Here is a 13168-nt window from a genome sequence, read left to right on the forward strand (position 1 = left end):
AATACCTTTACATTAATTACAAGGCTGTATTTTAACTATAAAACACTGCATAGTCACAGAAATTATGATAATGAGTTAAGTTTTAGATCCAATTACCAGATTTTCTCTTTAGTTTTCGAAAGAGAGTAAGAGAACTGAGTAGAGACAGAGTACCAGCTATACCACAGATCAGATCTTCAGCAGGTGTGAACTCACATAGCTACACTGAAATTAGGTAAAAATATTTTTACCAAAACCAGAAGAACATTAAGTCTAATTTATTTATATATATATATATGTGTGTGTGTGTGTGTGTATATATATATGTCTGTGTGCTAATTTTAATGGGAACTCCCCTGGGGAAAATGATCATTCATTTTAAGACATTTGCAGCTCTCATTTTTACTTATGGGAAAGATACAAGAGTGAAGGGGGAAGAAAACTGTTTTGTTATTATTTGCTTATAGCAGAAGTGCAAAAGAGATCAACTTTAAAATATTTTTTCTGAATGCTAATTTTCTTTTAAAAGAATAAAACCATTTTATCACAAGATAATTTTTTTATGCCTTTCTGGTTCACCATTTAAAATTCAAATTTCAATTTTAAAATCATTTAAATTTCAAAGAAACCGTGTCTTAGTTTCTTCAATGAAAACAGAATATGAAGACATCTGCAGCCAACCTTTGTATGTATTTCCCTGATCCTACTCTTTCAGCTCAGTCACTAGAGCCATCTCTGCCCTCATCATTAGCAGTAAATAAAAATTAAGAGTACCAAGACACAGGTGTGCCCTCACCATAGTTTGCAAGCAGCTTATGTGATTGATTCTGCAGGGCAAAACTTCCTCGGAGCTCTGTGGTCTTACTGGGCCACCAACACCAATGCCAGAGTTTTGGCTCAAGGCACAAATACAGGACCTTTAGGATCCACATAAAATTAATAGTAAATTAATAGGAATTTAAAATTACTATTTCAAAGTAAAATTATTTTTAAAAAGTAAAATTAATAGTAAAAGTTATTTTTTAATTTGAAAACAAAAGCTGTATAAATAGATTCATCTAACCACAAAAATGTTCAAACACAATAGTAAAGACACAGAGGCAAAACCATTGTCATTAATGTTAATCTAGTTCTTCTGTTTTAAAAGGTTGGTTATCCACTTTCCTCTATCTGATTGATAAGATGTTATAAATGTCAGAAGAGTTTGTATTTTCTGGTTAAACTTGCTAGAATTGTTTATACTGAGATCAAAGATACACATGTTCCTTTATTATATGTTCTTTTTCATGTTCTAGGCAGGTTAATTAAAATATTTCACTAAAAATTACGCTAAATACAGAGCACAATAACAGCAATCTTTGAAGATTCCAAAATCTTTATCAAAAGAACACCATTTATATTTACTTGAAATTGGTGTATGTTAGGGTAATTACTGCTGTGCCTTCAGGCTAAAGGAAGTACTCTCAGCTAAATTATATAAGGGTGTGGATTAAATGAAGCATTGCTCTCTGTTTGGCAGCGGTGGATATAGATTGCAAAATCAGGGTGTGACGTAGTACTGAGGAAAGACTCTGCCAAAAGTGATTTGGCCCAAGTGTGCCCTTACTTTCTCAATTATGTGGATCCTAAACCAACCAAATCTAATTAATTCCTAAGTAGGGAGGTCCTGTTAACTATTTTCAGTCTGAGCTTGTCTGTGCTTTCAAATAGAATCATAGAATAGGGTTGGAAAGGACCTTAAGATCATCTTGTTCCAACCCCCCATGTCGTGGGCAGGGACACCTCACCCTAGACCATGTCACCCAAGGTTCTGTCCAGCCTGGCCTTAAACACTGCCAGGGATGGAGCATTTACCACTTCTTTGGGCAACCTGTTCCAGTGCCTCACCACCCTCACAGAGCTTGTCTGTAATTTCTGAGCTGTTGAGCCACAAACCCAAGTGTTGACAGAGTGCATGCTTAAATGCAGTTCTGCCTGGTTTTAGAGGTGGAAACAATTTTTCTGCCCAAGGGCTGTGCAGTAAAGTATCAATTCCCTTTCTAGCAGTTCAGGTTCAGCAAGCATGCTGTCTGTACAGCAATAAGTAGGATTGAGTAAGATGGAAGGAAATTGATTCCCTCCTTGTGTTGCTCCAATCCTTCTGTTACTACCATTTCCAGAGGAGCTTTGAGGACTGGGCAGAAGACCAAGTAGCAGCCATGGTGCACAGGCGGGAGGTATCTCCCCCTCCTGGGAGGAGACCTAGGTCCTTAGTCTTCATTCCTGGTTTTGACAAGTGAGCAAAACCCAAGTAAATTTAAAAATTCATTAAGATTATTAAATTGAAATAATTAAATATAAAATAATTACAATTTTTTTAAAAAATGTGTTTCTAAGATATACAATCCACCATTTTTGTGGTATACATGCATACTCTTCCAACTGTTTTAAAAACTCTTGCTAATTCTGTAGGTAGATCTTTATCTGTGTGAAATAACTAAACTTTTATGGGCTCATATGCAACTGTTATCGTTGTTGCTGAAGCACCAAGTTCAATGACGGGCTTTCTTCACATGACTCATTCTATTGATAGAACACCTTTCAAATTAACTTAAGGTATTTGTGGTCCGTATTATGGTCTGCAGTAGACTGTGATACCAATGTAGCTTGACACTGATTGTGTTGGTTCTATAGACACTAATGCTAGAGGATGGTGGCTTGGGAAAGCATTGAGAAAGCAGCAGGCATGTACAGAGAAGTGAAGGCCTCTCTTGGGTGTGTAGTTTACACACTGCTATTGTCATACAACCTAGGGACTTGATATTGTTTACAGAACTGGCCTAAACGTGATGCTTTGATCCAGCGGAAATGAAAGCTTCTCTGGAGCATGCCTTCTCACTGTTAGGTTGCTTTCTTGCTCACTGGAGGTTGTAAGGAACAGTGACACATTGCTTGCTGGCTTCATCTGGGGCAGTAGAATTACCTTAAAACTCTGCCCTGAAAACTTGTATTTGGGTGTTTTCTGCAACCTTACAGCATGCTCCACTGAAGGAACAGATTGCACAGGTTTCTTCCTCATCTTTTCTCCTCACAATTGGGGCTCAGTTTCTGCAGTTTTTACCTTCTCAGCCAGAGGAAAAAGATCCAAATGACACACAGGCAAATTCAAACAAAACCTCTTCTACAGTCTTTCCTGCTCATATGACCCCAGACTTCGCTCAGGTGTGCTGGGGCAGTTGTTCTGCAACTGTGTAGCTGGTAGTATTTGAAACTCTGTGTCTCATCTGAAGATTGATTCCAGTATGTAGTATCCCCATGTGCTTCTAGATATCACATAATCTTTTCCTATCCTGTTAATGTCTCTGTTTTGATAAAGGACCACTGTCTGTACTTCAGCTGTCTATGCTAGCATCTGGTGCGTCATTGATTGTTTGTTGTTTGGTTTTTTTTTTTTCCAGATTAGCTGAAGGGTGTTGCAGTGACACATGTTGATACAGGTCTTTCTGAAACCCTTTCAGAGCCTGACTAGTCAAAAGAAGCAGACTGCTGCAGCTAATATGCCAAATAATAAAATATACTCAATATATGTTGAAGATCTTTTCATGTGATGAAGTGCTCAGTAGCAGAAAATATTTTGAGAATTTTTTCACCAAATTTCTCATTATCGCTATCCAACAGTAGAGCATAAGAAGCAGTGGAGTGCCCACTTAATACGCATCTATATCACATTATGTGCACCTTTAACAGTAGTTTATTGGAAAGTTCTTGTGCTGAGGAGCACAAAGGACACTTGCATCTTTTTCTGTCTACTCATATGTCTAAAGGATCTTCAGCAATTGAAATTAAAAGTCTTCCTCCAAATCAGCTTTTCTTACCAAACCAAATAATTTTCAGGGTAAGTTCCAGGAATCCCACAAAGAAAACAAGGTGTTTCCAGGGTCATCTGTATCACCAGTTCTTAACAATTTGGCACATGCAGATGTGCAAAAACCATCTAGGAAAATTTAACAACTGTGTGCTTTATGCGAACAAGGCTATTGAGACATATATTGCTAGACAGTTTCCTGTGTTTTGTACAGTTGTTTGGTCCTTTTGAAGAAACAAATATCTGTAGCAGTTGGCAAATAAGTCAGTTTTGAAGAAACCTACATACCAGCTGCAGTGATTTGCATTGCAGACTGAACCTTGGAGAGATGTCTGTTCTCTCAAGGATATCCAGAGTTGTGGAAATGTGGTCTTGGCCCAAAGCTGGGCAGAGTCCATCTTTATGAACCTTCATGTCTTGGTTTTCTGTCTTTGACCTCTCCTCAGATCAGGTACCACTTTGTAAATGAAAGGGAGTATTGCCTCCTAAGATGTTCTTTGCAAATGTTTTCCTTTCCATGCTTAATTTTTGCATATCCTCCATCTAAGACCCAAAGAAAAATCTGTCTAGAACAGATTGCTCTCAGCTCTTTGTCAAGTGATATTTCTTGGGTTAGAGTCTCCTGCTAGAAGGTGGCCCTTAATGGCCAAGTAATCCTTTTTTATGTTCTCCAACGTATCATAACATTTGATATCCATGTATTTGTATAACCAGTTGTAGCTTCTGATGGAGTACTTGCATGATGGCTGAAGGCTGAGAGGATAACAATAGTGGTACTTTCTAGAGAGCATTCTAAAAATCCACTGATGTAAAAATAGTAGCAGGTGGCTATTGCATTATAGAGAACTTTGCAGACCTTGTAGGTGAATGAATCTGAAAAATCAGCATTGTGGAAGTTAGTGCTCAACTGGATCTGCAGTGTGTTGCTTTAATGTTGGGCTTAAGTTTTCAGTATATTTTTCTTTACAATGGATGATGCCAATATTATTCTCAAGAGCTTTGTCATATATTCACAAGGACATGTATTAAGATTTTGTTACCAAATTTGCTACAGGCCATTGTTTTATTTCCATACAGTTCGAAATTAATTAGAAAGGATTTACTTATTTGTATATGATCTAATCCCTGATAAACAGAAAAATGTAGTAGTTTCTCAGAGTAGTTTGTTCATAAATTGTCTGAAAACTTGAAAGCATGCATGCACAAAAACTCACTTGTGGTAGGCTGGTTTCACCGTACTCATGTTCTCATGAAGTATCTGACCGATCTCGTTTCTGAACTATGCAAATGGAAAGTAAACTTAGGAATGTATTTTAAAGACATAGCTTTCTATTTCTGAATATACAAGAAGTGTGTCTGCTATTGACTTTTTTTATTTATTCTCTTGATTTTAGACTATATTAAAAGTCTTATTAAATGGTTTCCTGATTTAGTGTCTGCTGATGACACTGCATTTCTCAGATTAATAATGTATGAATTGTTTGGAAATGTCATGGAATTTTTTTGGTAATATTTTCTTAAAATGAATATTCAGTACTAGCTGAAGGTGCTAGTTTAATGGAGAAAGTAGGCTAGGTGCAAACTAGTAGTTATTCTGGTCATGGCAAAGACCTGAAATATCAAGCTGACTTTTTTTCCCTAGAAATAGTACATATGTTCTTCAAGCACTTTCAAGATATTTTTTTTTTTTTATTTTATTTTTTTATATTTTTTTGGGTTTCAGTCAAGACTTGATTTGACATTCAGAGGCTGCTGAGTAATGCAGAAACTCAGTAGTTCATGCAGTAACTAGTTATTTTTTCTTAGCTGAGAAAGCTATGCATTGCAGAAATTTTAAGGGCTGATTTTGAAAAGTATTTGTGATATTCTAAGCATGTTTTCTTACAGCTTTCCATTTGTAGAGCAACAGGCTAATTTAGTTTAAGTAACTAGGAGTAACTAGCCATTGCTGAATTTCAGTTGTGGAATGCAAAGTAAATTGCTTTGTTTTCCTTCCTGGTGTAACTTCTATTCTTTGTCTTTTATCCCTAGTCAAGTGTGTTTTTTGAAGACATGAGTAAACTTCCTGAGGTCAGTAGACATCTGACTTCTAGAGTTGCAGGTAGAGTTTAATTCTATTTAATTGTATCACACAGAAATTAACTGCATTAATAAATATAATTAAACTGTACTACATATTTTTAGGGAATATATAAGCATAAATCCTGCTTGAGAGCTTCATTTCCTCTGATTCAGGGAGGATAAGTTAATGCGGAAGCAAAAATATTAGAAAACCTAAAAGTGAAGGTTGCTACTTCGGTGCATCCCTAACTCTAAGGGACTGCAATTTTTCTATTTCATGAAGCAGTATAATACCACAAGCTTTATTTAATAGAATGTAAAATAAGTTTCTTCTCGAATTTGTTTTAGTTTGTTTGCTTTTGAATAGTCCTGGTCAGCTTAGCAAAACTAATAATGACTTTCTCGGGATATCTGCACTACTGGAAGAAAAATAACTCTTATTAATACAAAGTATGCGTCATAGTCTGCATTTTCCTTACATCTTTTTTATCGGCTATCTAGAACTTGTAAATAATATTGCCAATCTGATTTCAGAATGCTGATGATATCTGTACAGGCTTATTGATGTTTGCTGTAGTCACCTTCTGTTCTCTACACTGTAGAAAGAAACAACTGCATACTATACCCCCTGCTCATTTTCAGTTCTATCTGCTGCCATTATGATGTAACGTTAGAGATTGTCATAAATTAGCACATTCCTGATTAGCATGAATTCAATAAGTGTTCTTTACTTCAAAAGAATGCCTGGGACACGTGCTACTACTTGCATTGTTTATATATGGTACGGCAGAAACTTAACATTTGCAAGAAAAATGTAAGATGATGATTTGATAAGATTACTCAGAAATAATTAGGTGGGTGTGTAGGCTGCTAAATGTATTTGATTTTAATCTCTAATTAAAAAGTTGGATTTTTTAATTGTTTTTGTGATGCAATAGTTTTTACTTCATTATACCTTCTGTAAATAGGGGCCAAATTCTGCCTGTTCACTGTGCCTAAGTACAGGATAAATGTGTTTGTATGAAACAGTGTTCTTCTCCAAGCCAGTGAGAGACTATCTCCAAAGTTCCTTCAGGAGGATTATTCTAAGATTCAGAGCAAATATATGTTGTTGCCCTTGTACACCTGGAAACAGGAATGAAAATGATGGCTAACCTTGAATGAATATCTCTACGCATTCTTTTGGCTGATGGTAGATATAATTATGTTGTGGGATATGGCACTGCCAGCAGCATAGTGTTTTTTTCATGTTAGTGCTGCCTGATTCTGAGGTATCTCATATGAGGATTGGAATTGGTGTTATAGCGAAGGTATCTGTCTGTGGATCTACAGGTGTGAATTCAAGCCTTGCTCCGTTCCATTGCACTGGTGTTCACTTAGCTCTGCTGCAAGGGTGTGCTTGGTCATTTGGGTTGGGGAATCAGAGGCAACCAGATGCAGTAACTAGAGATAACTGTGCCAGTCTTTGGATAAGAAAGATAATCTTTTTAAGCACACTAGACCAGTTGTCTGTCTCAGTTTAGGAAGACTCTGACTGACTCATGGTTTGAGATGCCAGAGTTCTCTGAATATCTGGAGTAGGGACATCTACTGGAAAAATCACGAGCTGGTGTAAAAGAAGATGCAGCAATATTGTGAAACTGCATGGTACTAAATTACGTAACTCCCTAGAGTTACTTTTCTGGGTAACTTTTTTTAATACCAGGATTTAGTAAAATAATTGGCTAAAAGGGTAAATACTGCACTTTTTTCATTGAAAGCTTATTCTTCTTTGCAGACTTTTCTGCATAGCATAGTATTTTGAATAGCAGCCATGGCCTGATCTATTGATGTAAGTTTCCAAATTTCTTGTATTTTGTGAGTTTACAAGTCTTCATTGTGTTATTGGGGATGGGAAAGGGAAACAAAAAGAAGTAATGCTTTCCCACCTATCAGCATATCTCTGTTTTGGCTTAACTGGGGAGGGAGAGCTTGTTTTGTCATTGCCATCTAAATCAGTCTCATCAGTAACTGGAGGAGTGACATCTGGCAGCAGTACCACTAAGGCTACTCTTTCACGTTTTTTAAAGTGTACATGACATGAAAACAGTGGTCATATCTGACTGGTAACATAAATTAACAGAAGTTTCTCTATAGAACTTATAGAAAGTAATACAGTAAACAGGGAGGGATTTTATTGTCCTATAGATTTTGTGTTCTTGTTTTAAGTGGATAGATTGTAACCCCACTTAGAAAATGAGAACGACATCGAGGAAATAGTTCTTTTCCAGATTCTCTGATAAAAGAAAAAGGTGGGGAAAAGACAAGGAAAGGGCTAGTGATGAGCATGGGCTCATCTGACATTGAGTAGACTTATATCAGTGCAGAATGCATTGCAAGAATCTAATGGCTGTTTGTAGAAGTCCTTTGCATTCAGCAGTGATGCCATCACAGTGCTTTTTTACATAAACTTAAACATAGTATGTGAGAACCATCTATTTTGAGAATACACATTTTAAGTGGCTTGCAAGGTATGGACTCTTAAAAGAATTAACCATTTCCTTTGGCATCGTATTAGGATAACTATTTTAGGAAGAATGCTGAAAATGCTGTGTTCCTTGTCTCACTTTGAACTGCTTTTCAATGTAGTTTTCTTGCTCTACCTTCAGCCGACTGTGTTCTAACGTAGTTTCATAAGCTATGATATAGATTAAACTTCATTTAAACAGTTTTCAATACATTTTGGTCCTATCCATTCTCCAGTTCAATTTGGAATATGTTAAAAATAGTAGGTGTTAGGCTAAGTTATGCAGAGCAGAAGTTGAAGTGGGTTTTCGCTTACAGCATTGGCTATTAGTAAACAAAAGGTACACTTGTGTACTTTGTCTGGGTGCATCCATTCCTTTAATTTTATGTGAACTCCATCTGAAAATGTTTGCACTGGGTTTTGAAAGTATTTGTTATCCTGTGTTCAAGTAAAAGAAAACAGATTCTTACCCAGTGTATAAACAGTCTTTATTTAATGAATTCTGTTTGATCTGTTAAAGCATAATTGTTGTGAGGATAAGGCCTTTAAGGGAAGATAAATATATAATTACAAAATTAGCTTCTTTCTCTTATACTTAGCTTGAAAAATTACAGTAAGAACTGAGTAATACTTCTCTGAAAGATTTTACTTTAATAAAAAACCTCAACACTTTGCTTGGAATCCTGAAGTACAGATTATACAGCATACTACAATCCTTTCATCACAAAGGCCATACTTCTGAGTAGGTGACTGTGCTGAGAACATAATTCTGTTTGCTGGGAGCAGTTTTGAAGCCACAGAAGATAAGTGGGACAAGAACTGAGCTGATATGCATATAATTCACCTCGTATCTGAGCTGACTTTTTTTTTTCCCAGTGTTTGTTGTTTATTTGGGTGTATTTTAACTATGCCCTGTTGCCACAATATAAATTATAAGAATGTCTGCAATAAGAAATACTGTTTCTTAGAGAGAGAATTTATTTTCAGGTCTGTCAGGATTTGTCTGTGGGTTTTTTAGGTGTTAATAATTAGTATAAACTTGAAACTCAAAACCAGGATAATCTGGAACTGGAATAGGTAAGATTATTTTTTTTTCTCTGCATGCTTTAGAGGGGTTAATCACAGAAATGTCTGAATAGTATATTTTTCCAGTTTTATTAGCTATGTATTTGTTTGTTGGTGTTCTGTGATTTTTCTGAGGATTTTCCAGAATGAACTTTTCAATGATTTCATTAACTGTAGATTCCATGAGACTGGAATCCTTGGAGATTTATGATGCACAAGTACCTTTATTAATAAAAGAATTAATTTATCGATAGCATTTCATGAAGGGAGAAAAAGCCTTCTTTTGAAAAGTTAATTAAAACATAAATTTTGTAATGAATGTTCTCTCAGCCTCTATTTAGAAGAGGATTTTTTCACATAAACATTTAATATTAGGTGACTGTAGACACTCCAATAGGATAATAGTGGAATTATGCGGCTTCCTAGAAGGACCTGGTTTTTCCCTATTCTAGCTTTTTTGCTACTAATTTAAAACATATAACAGCTAAAGATGGTGTTACTTGAAAGGAAGTGTTCTTAATTATGTTTATATACATATTGTTGTTACATACATATTGTGTTACATATTATGTTATTATCCATAATTATGTATAACATATATGTGTATATAACAATCATTTTGTTATATACATAACAAGTGCTACTTTGGGGCATTGTTGCTGTTACCATATAAATTTCTATATAAGTTTAATCTGTTTGGAAATGAACTCATCAATTTCCTGTATATTTCAGTGCAGCTATTTAGAATTTGATCACTTTAGATTAATGTGCTTACCTAGAGCAGAGAAAGCAGGCAGTAAAATTTGGAACTTGGTAGTACAGACGTGTTTGGAACGGAAGGACAGCTAACTTGATTTCTGTCTTCTCTCTAGTTGTAATCATACTGACAGGATATATTGCCTGAAGGGACCCAGGGGAACTAAGGATAGACTTTCAGTTCACTGTTCAAATTGTACAGGAAACTAATACAGTTTCAGACTCCCTCTCAAGGCAGACAGCTATGCTATTTTTCAAAAGATACCAGTTCTTGAGTAGGCATTACCTAAACTCAGCATGTTTGGGCTCCCAAGAGAATTGTAGCAAGAGGACTATGTGGACTATAAAAAGAGCTGTACTGCTTTTAAATTTTGCCCATGTGAACATTCTGATCATTTGAGAAAAAGCAACAGCATATCTGTTTGAGTCATCTTAACACTGCATTTAGACAATAGCAGTGGGTTCTTCTAGAAAGAAATTATCCTTCTCATGTGAAATTCCATATAAAGGAGACCACTGAAGAATCAATGCAGAGTAATAGGAAATACAGTAATTCAGATGTTAATCCTTTCATAGGGAATATTAGCTTCTTAAGGTGTACAGGGTTTTATGAAGACAGAAAATGCTGTTAAAGAAGATTGTTGGAGAGTTCAAGTAAACCTTCTGAACGAATAAAAATGCTTCTTCACTAGTGATTCTGAAGCATCTTTAAGATAAGACAGATAAACCTGGGTGTGGTTCTTTCCGGTTGGACCTTAGAATGGATTTAATGAGCTTTATATAAGCTCAGGCTAAATGAGAGTCCTCACAGCTCACGGTGTCCTACAAACATTTTTGAATGAAGTAGAAATGTCCTTCTGTAATCGTGACCTCAGTTTCACTACCTCACTGTAATAGTTGAAAAGTTTGCACAGGCTGGATCAGAGAGAACCTAAGCAGGCACTGCTGAGGCTGTTTGTCACACCTGCTCAGTAACAATTACATGCTTCATCAAGCATGGAACCCTGTCAAACTAATAGTGTGTAAAATTGCTTTAAAAATCTACTGCATCATTTGAGAAAGAAGGGATGGGTATTCCCTTGCTTGCTGAATGGACCTTGTTTTGTGAATGAGGAATATTTGAGCAGGTTTTGTTGTGATTTGTTTTGTGTTGGGTTTTGGGGTTGTTTTTTTGTTTGTTTGCTGGGGGTTTTTTTGTTGTTGTTTTTTTTTTTAGTATGACCACTCTAAATTTAGGAGCTATTAAACAGAAGCGTAGTGACTGAAAACTACTAACAGATAACACTAAAGGCTAGTTTGAGGTAACCAATAGGCATGCTCAATATTACTAAATAGCACTGGCTCTGTGGAGCACAGAATATTTGAACCCAAGTGTAATGTGGTCTGTTTAGTTATTACACCTCAAGCGAAGTAATAAGAATTTCGTGTTTGTTTTGGACGAAGGCTCTAGTCGTGGAAAGCGCTAAGTTAGAACCAGTGCCAGCTGCTAGAATTCAGTACAGTACTCCTTTATGTCTTTGAGCTACAAATCTGTCTCTCCTATGCTTGCCACAGAACAGGGTCCACACTGCCCTTTATTGAGGCTTAATTGGGGATATCAGTCTAAGCATAAAGTTTTCACCTGGCAAGCAGCTAAATATAGAGACTGCGCAGAAGTACTCATACAAAAACATACAGTCCAGAAGTACTTGGAGGAAATACATCTTTTCCTTAGAAGAAGAACATCAATGATATTACTGATAAAATTACTGATAAAATTACTGATAAAAAGTTAATATTTACTTTAATGCAAGTTTGAAAATTTTTCAAAACAAGCAATTTTAATAATTTATTTTACATAGGTTTTTTCTTAAAATGGGTTTGTGTGAGCTGGCACAACACTACAATGGTCAAATTGAAAATCCTATAGTAGAATATTAAGCTGTCTAAAGAAGAAAATATTTTATTACACATACATCTTATTGGTCTTGAGTTTGGGATTTATTTATCAAGAAATTAATATAACACTTGTATGCAATAGTATATCCATATGTAGTATTATCTCTGTAGCGGCTTGCTTTGGAACTCTATGAGTATGTAGATAACAATACTAAGAGGAGTAATATGCCCACTGGTTTTTAGTGTTAGTGCTGAATAAATGTTTTAGCAGCTAGCTTATTTGTAAAAAGGTTAGCTTCAGGTCTACTGACTAGGGGTTGAATTCAGAAAACTTGTTTCTATTCTCATCTCTTCTGAAAAGAGATGGAAAAAAGTAATAAAAATTTAAGTAAGCCTTTCAGAATTAAGCATTTCAGAATATATACAAGCTTTTTTGAAATTGAGATCGTAAAATTTTTAATTCATACACAAAATTGAAGAATCAGTTATTACAGGATTTCTAACAAGTACGAAATTATTTGCATGCAGAAGAACTGCAGGAGCATGGTTTAACTATGATTACTTGAGCTTGCAGCTTTTTTATTTAGAATTGTCTAAATTATCTCAATGATTAAACATTTTTTAATAAACCTCCTGTGAAAGTCAAAACCACTAGGTTTTAGAAAGTATAATGTAGAGGGAGTTGTGCAAGCTTCCTTGTGGAGCTGTGCCAGGACATTAGAAGTCTGAATCTGAAAAGTCCTCTTTATTCAGATACTGGACTCCTCAAGAGTAGGTTTTTTGAGTGGCAAATAAAAATGAGTTTTCAGAACTTCTTCTTCCTCTTTGAAAACAAAACTTGTTTCAAATGTAGTGTCTCACAGAGAAAATACGGTGAGCTTAACTCTGTGTTGTCTGGCATCTCTATACTTGAGAAACCATTTTCCAACAAAGCAGTAGCATTTTTCACTGTCATGTTCAACAGTTTTCAGATTTTTGTATCTTTTCTTTTTAAGATGTTTTCTTAAGTATACAGCTGGGGAGACCAATAACAAAAAGATAAATCCATAGATGATGAAAGGATTTTCCTGAGCTTAGTA

At 35.6% G+C, this 13168-nt stretch overlaps 1 protein-coding gene across 8 annotated transcripts in view; it reads left to right on the forward strand.

The window, feature by feature from the left end:
• AHI1 (Abelson helper integration site 1) overlaps window positions 1–13168 on the forward strand; it is an 87785-nt gene that overhangs the window by 50357 nt on the left and 24260 nt on the right. Inside the window, exon 20 of one of the 8 annotated variants that reach the window (XR_010613099.1) lies at window positions 5855–5924. The exons of the other annotated variants lie outside the window; for them this stretch is intronic. The gene's annotated coding sequence lies outside the window, so the exon portion shown is untranslated. The remainder of the gene's footprint in view (window positions 1–5854; window positions 5925–13168) is intronic. 8 annotated transcript variants of the gene reach the window in all.

Source organism: Lathamus discolor, chromosome 5, assembly GCF_037157495.1.
Source record: "Lathamus discolor isolate bLatDis1 chromosome 5, bLatDis1.hap1, whole genome shotgun sequence".
NCBI lineage: Eukaryota > Metazoa > Chordata > Aves > Psittaciformes > Psittacidae > Lathamus > Lathamus discolor.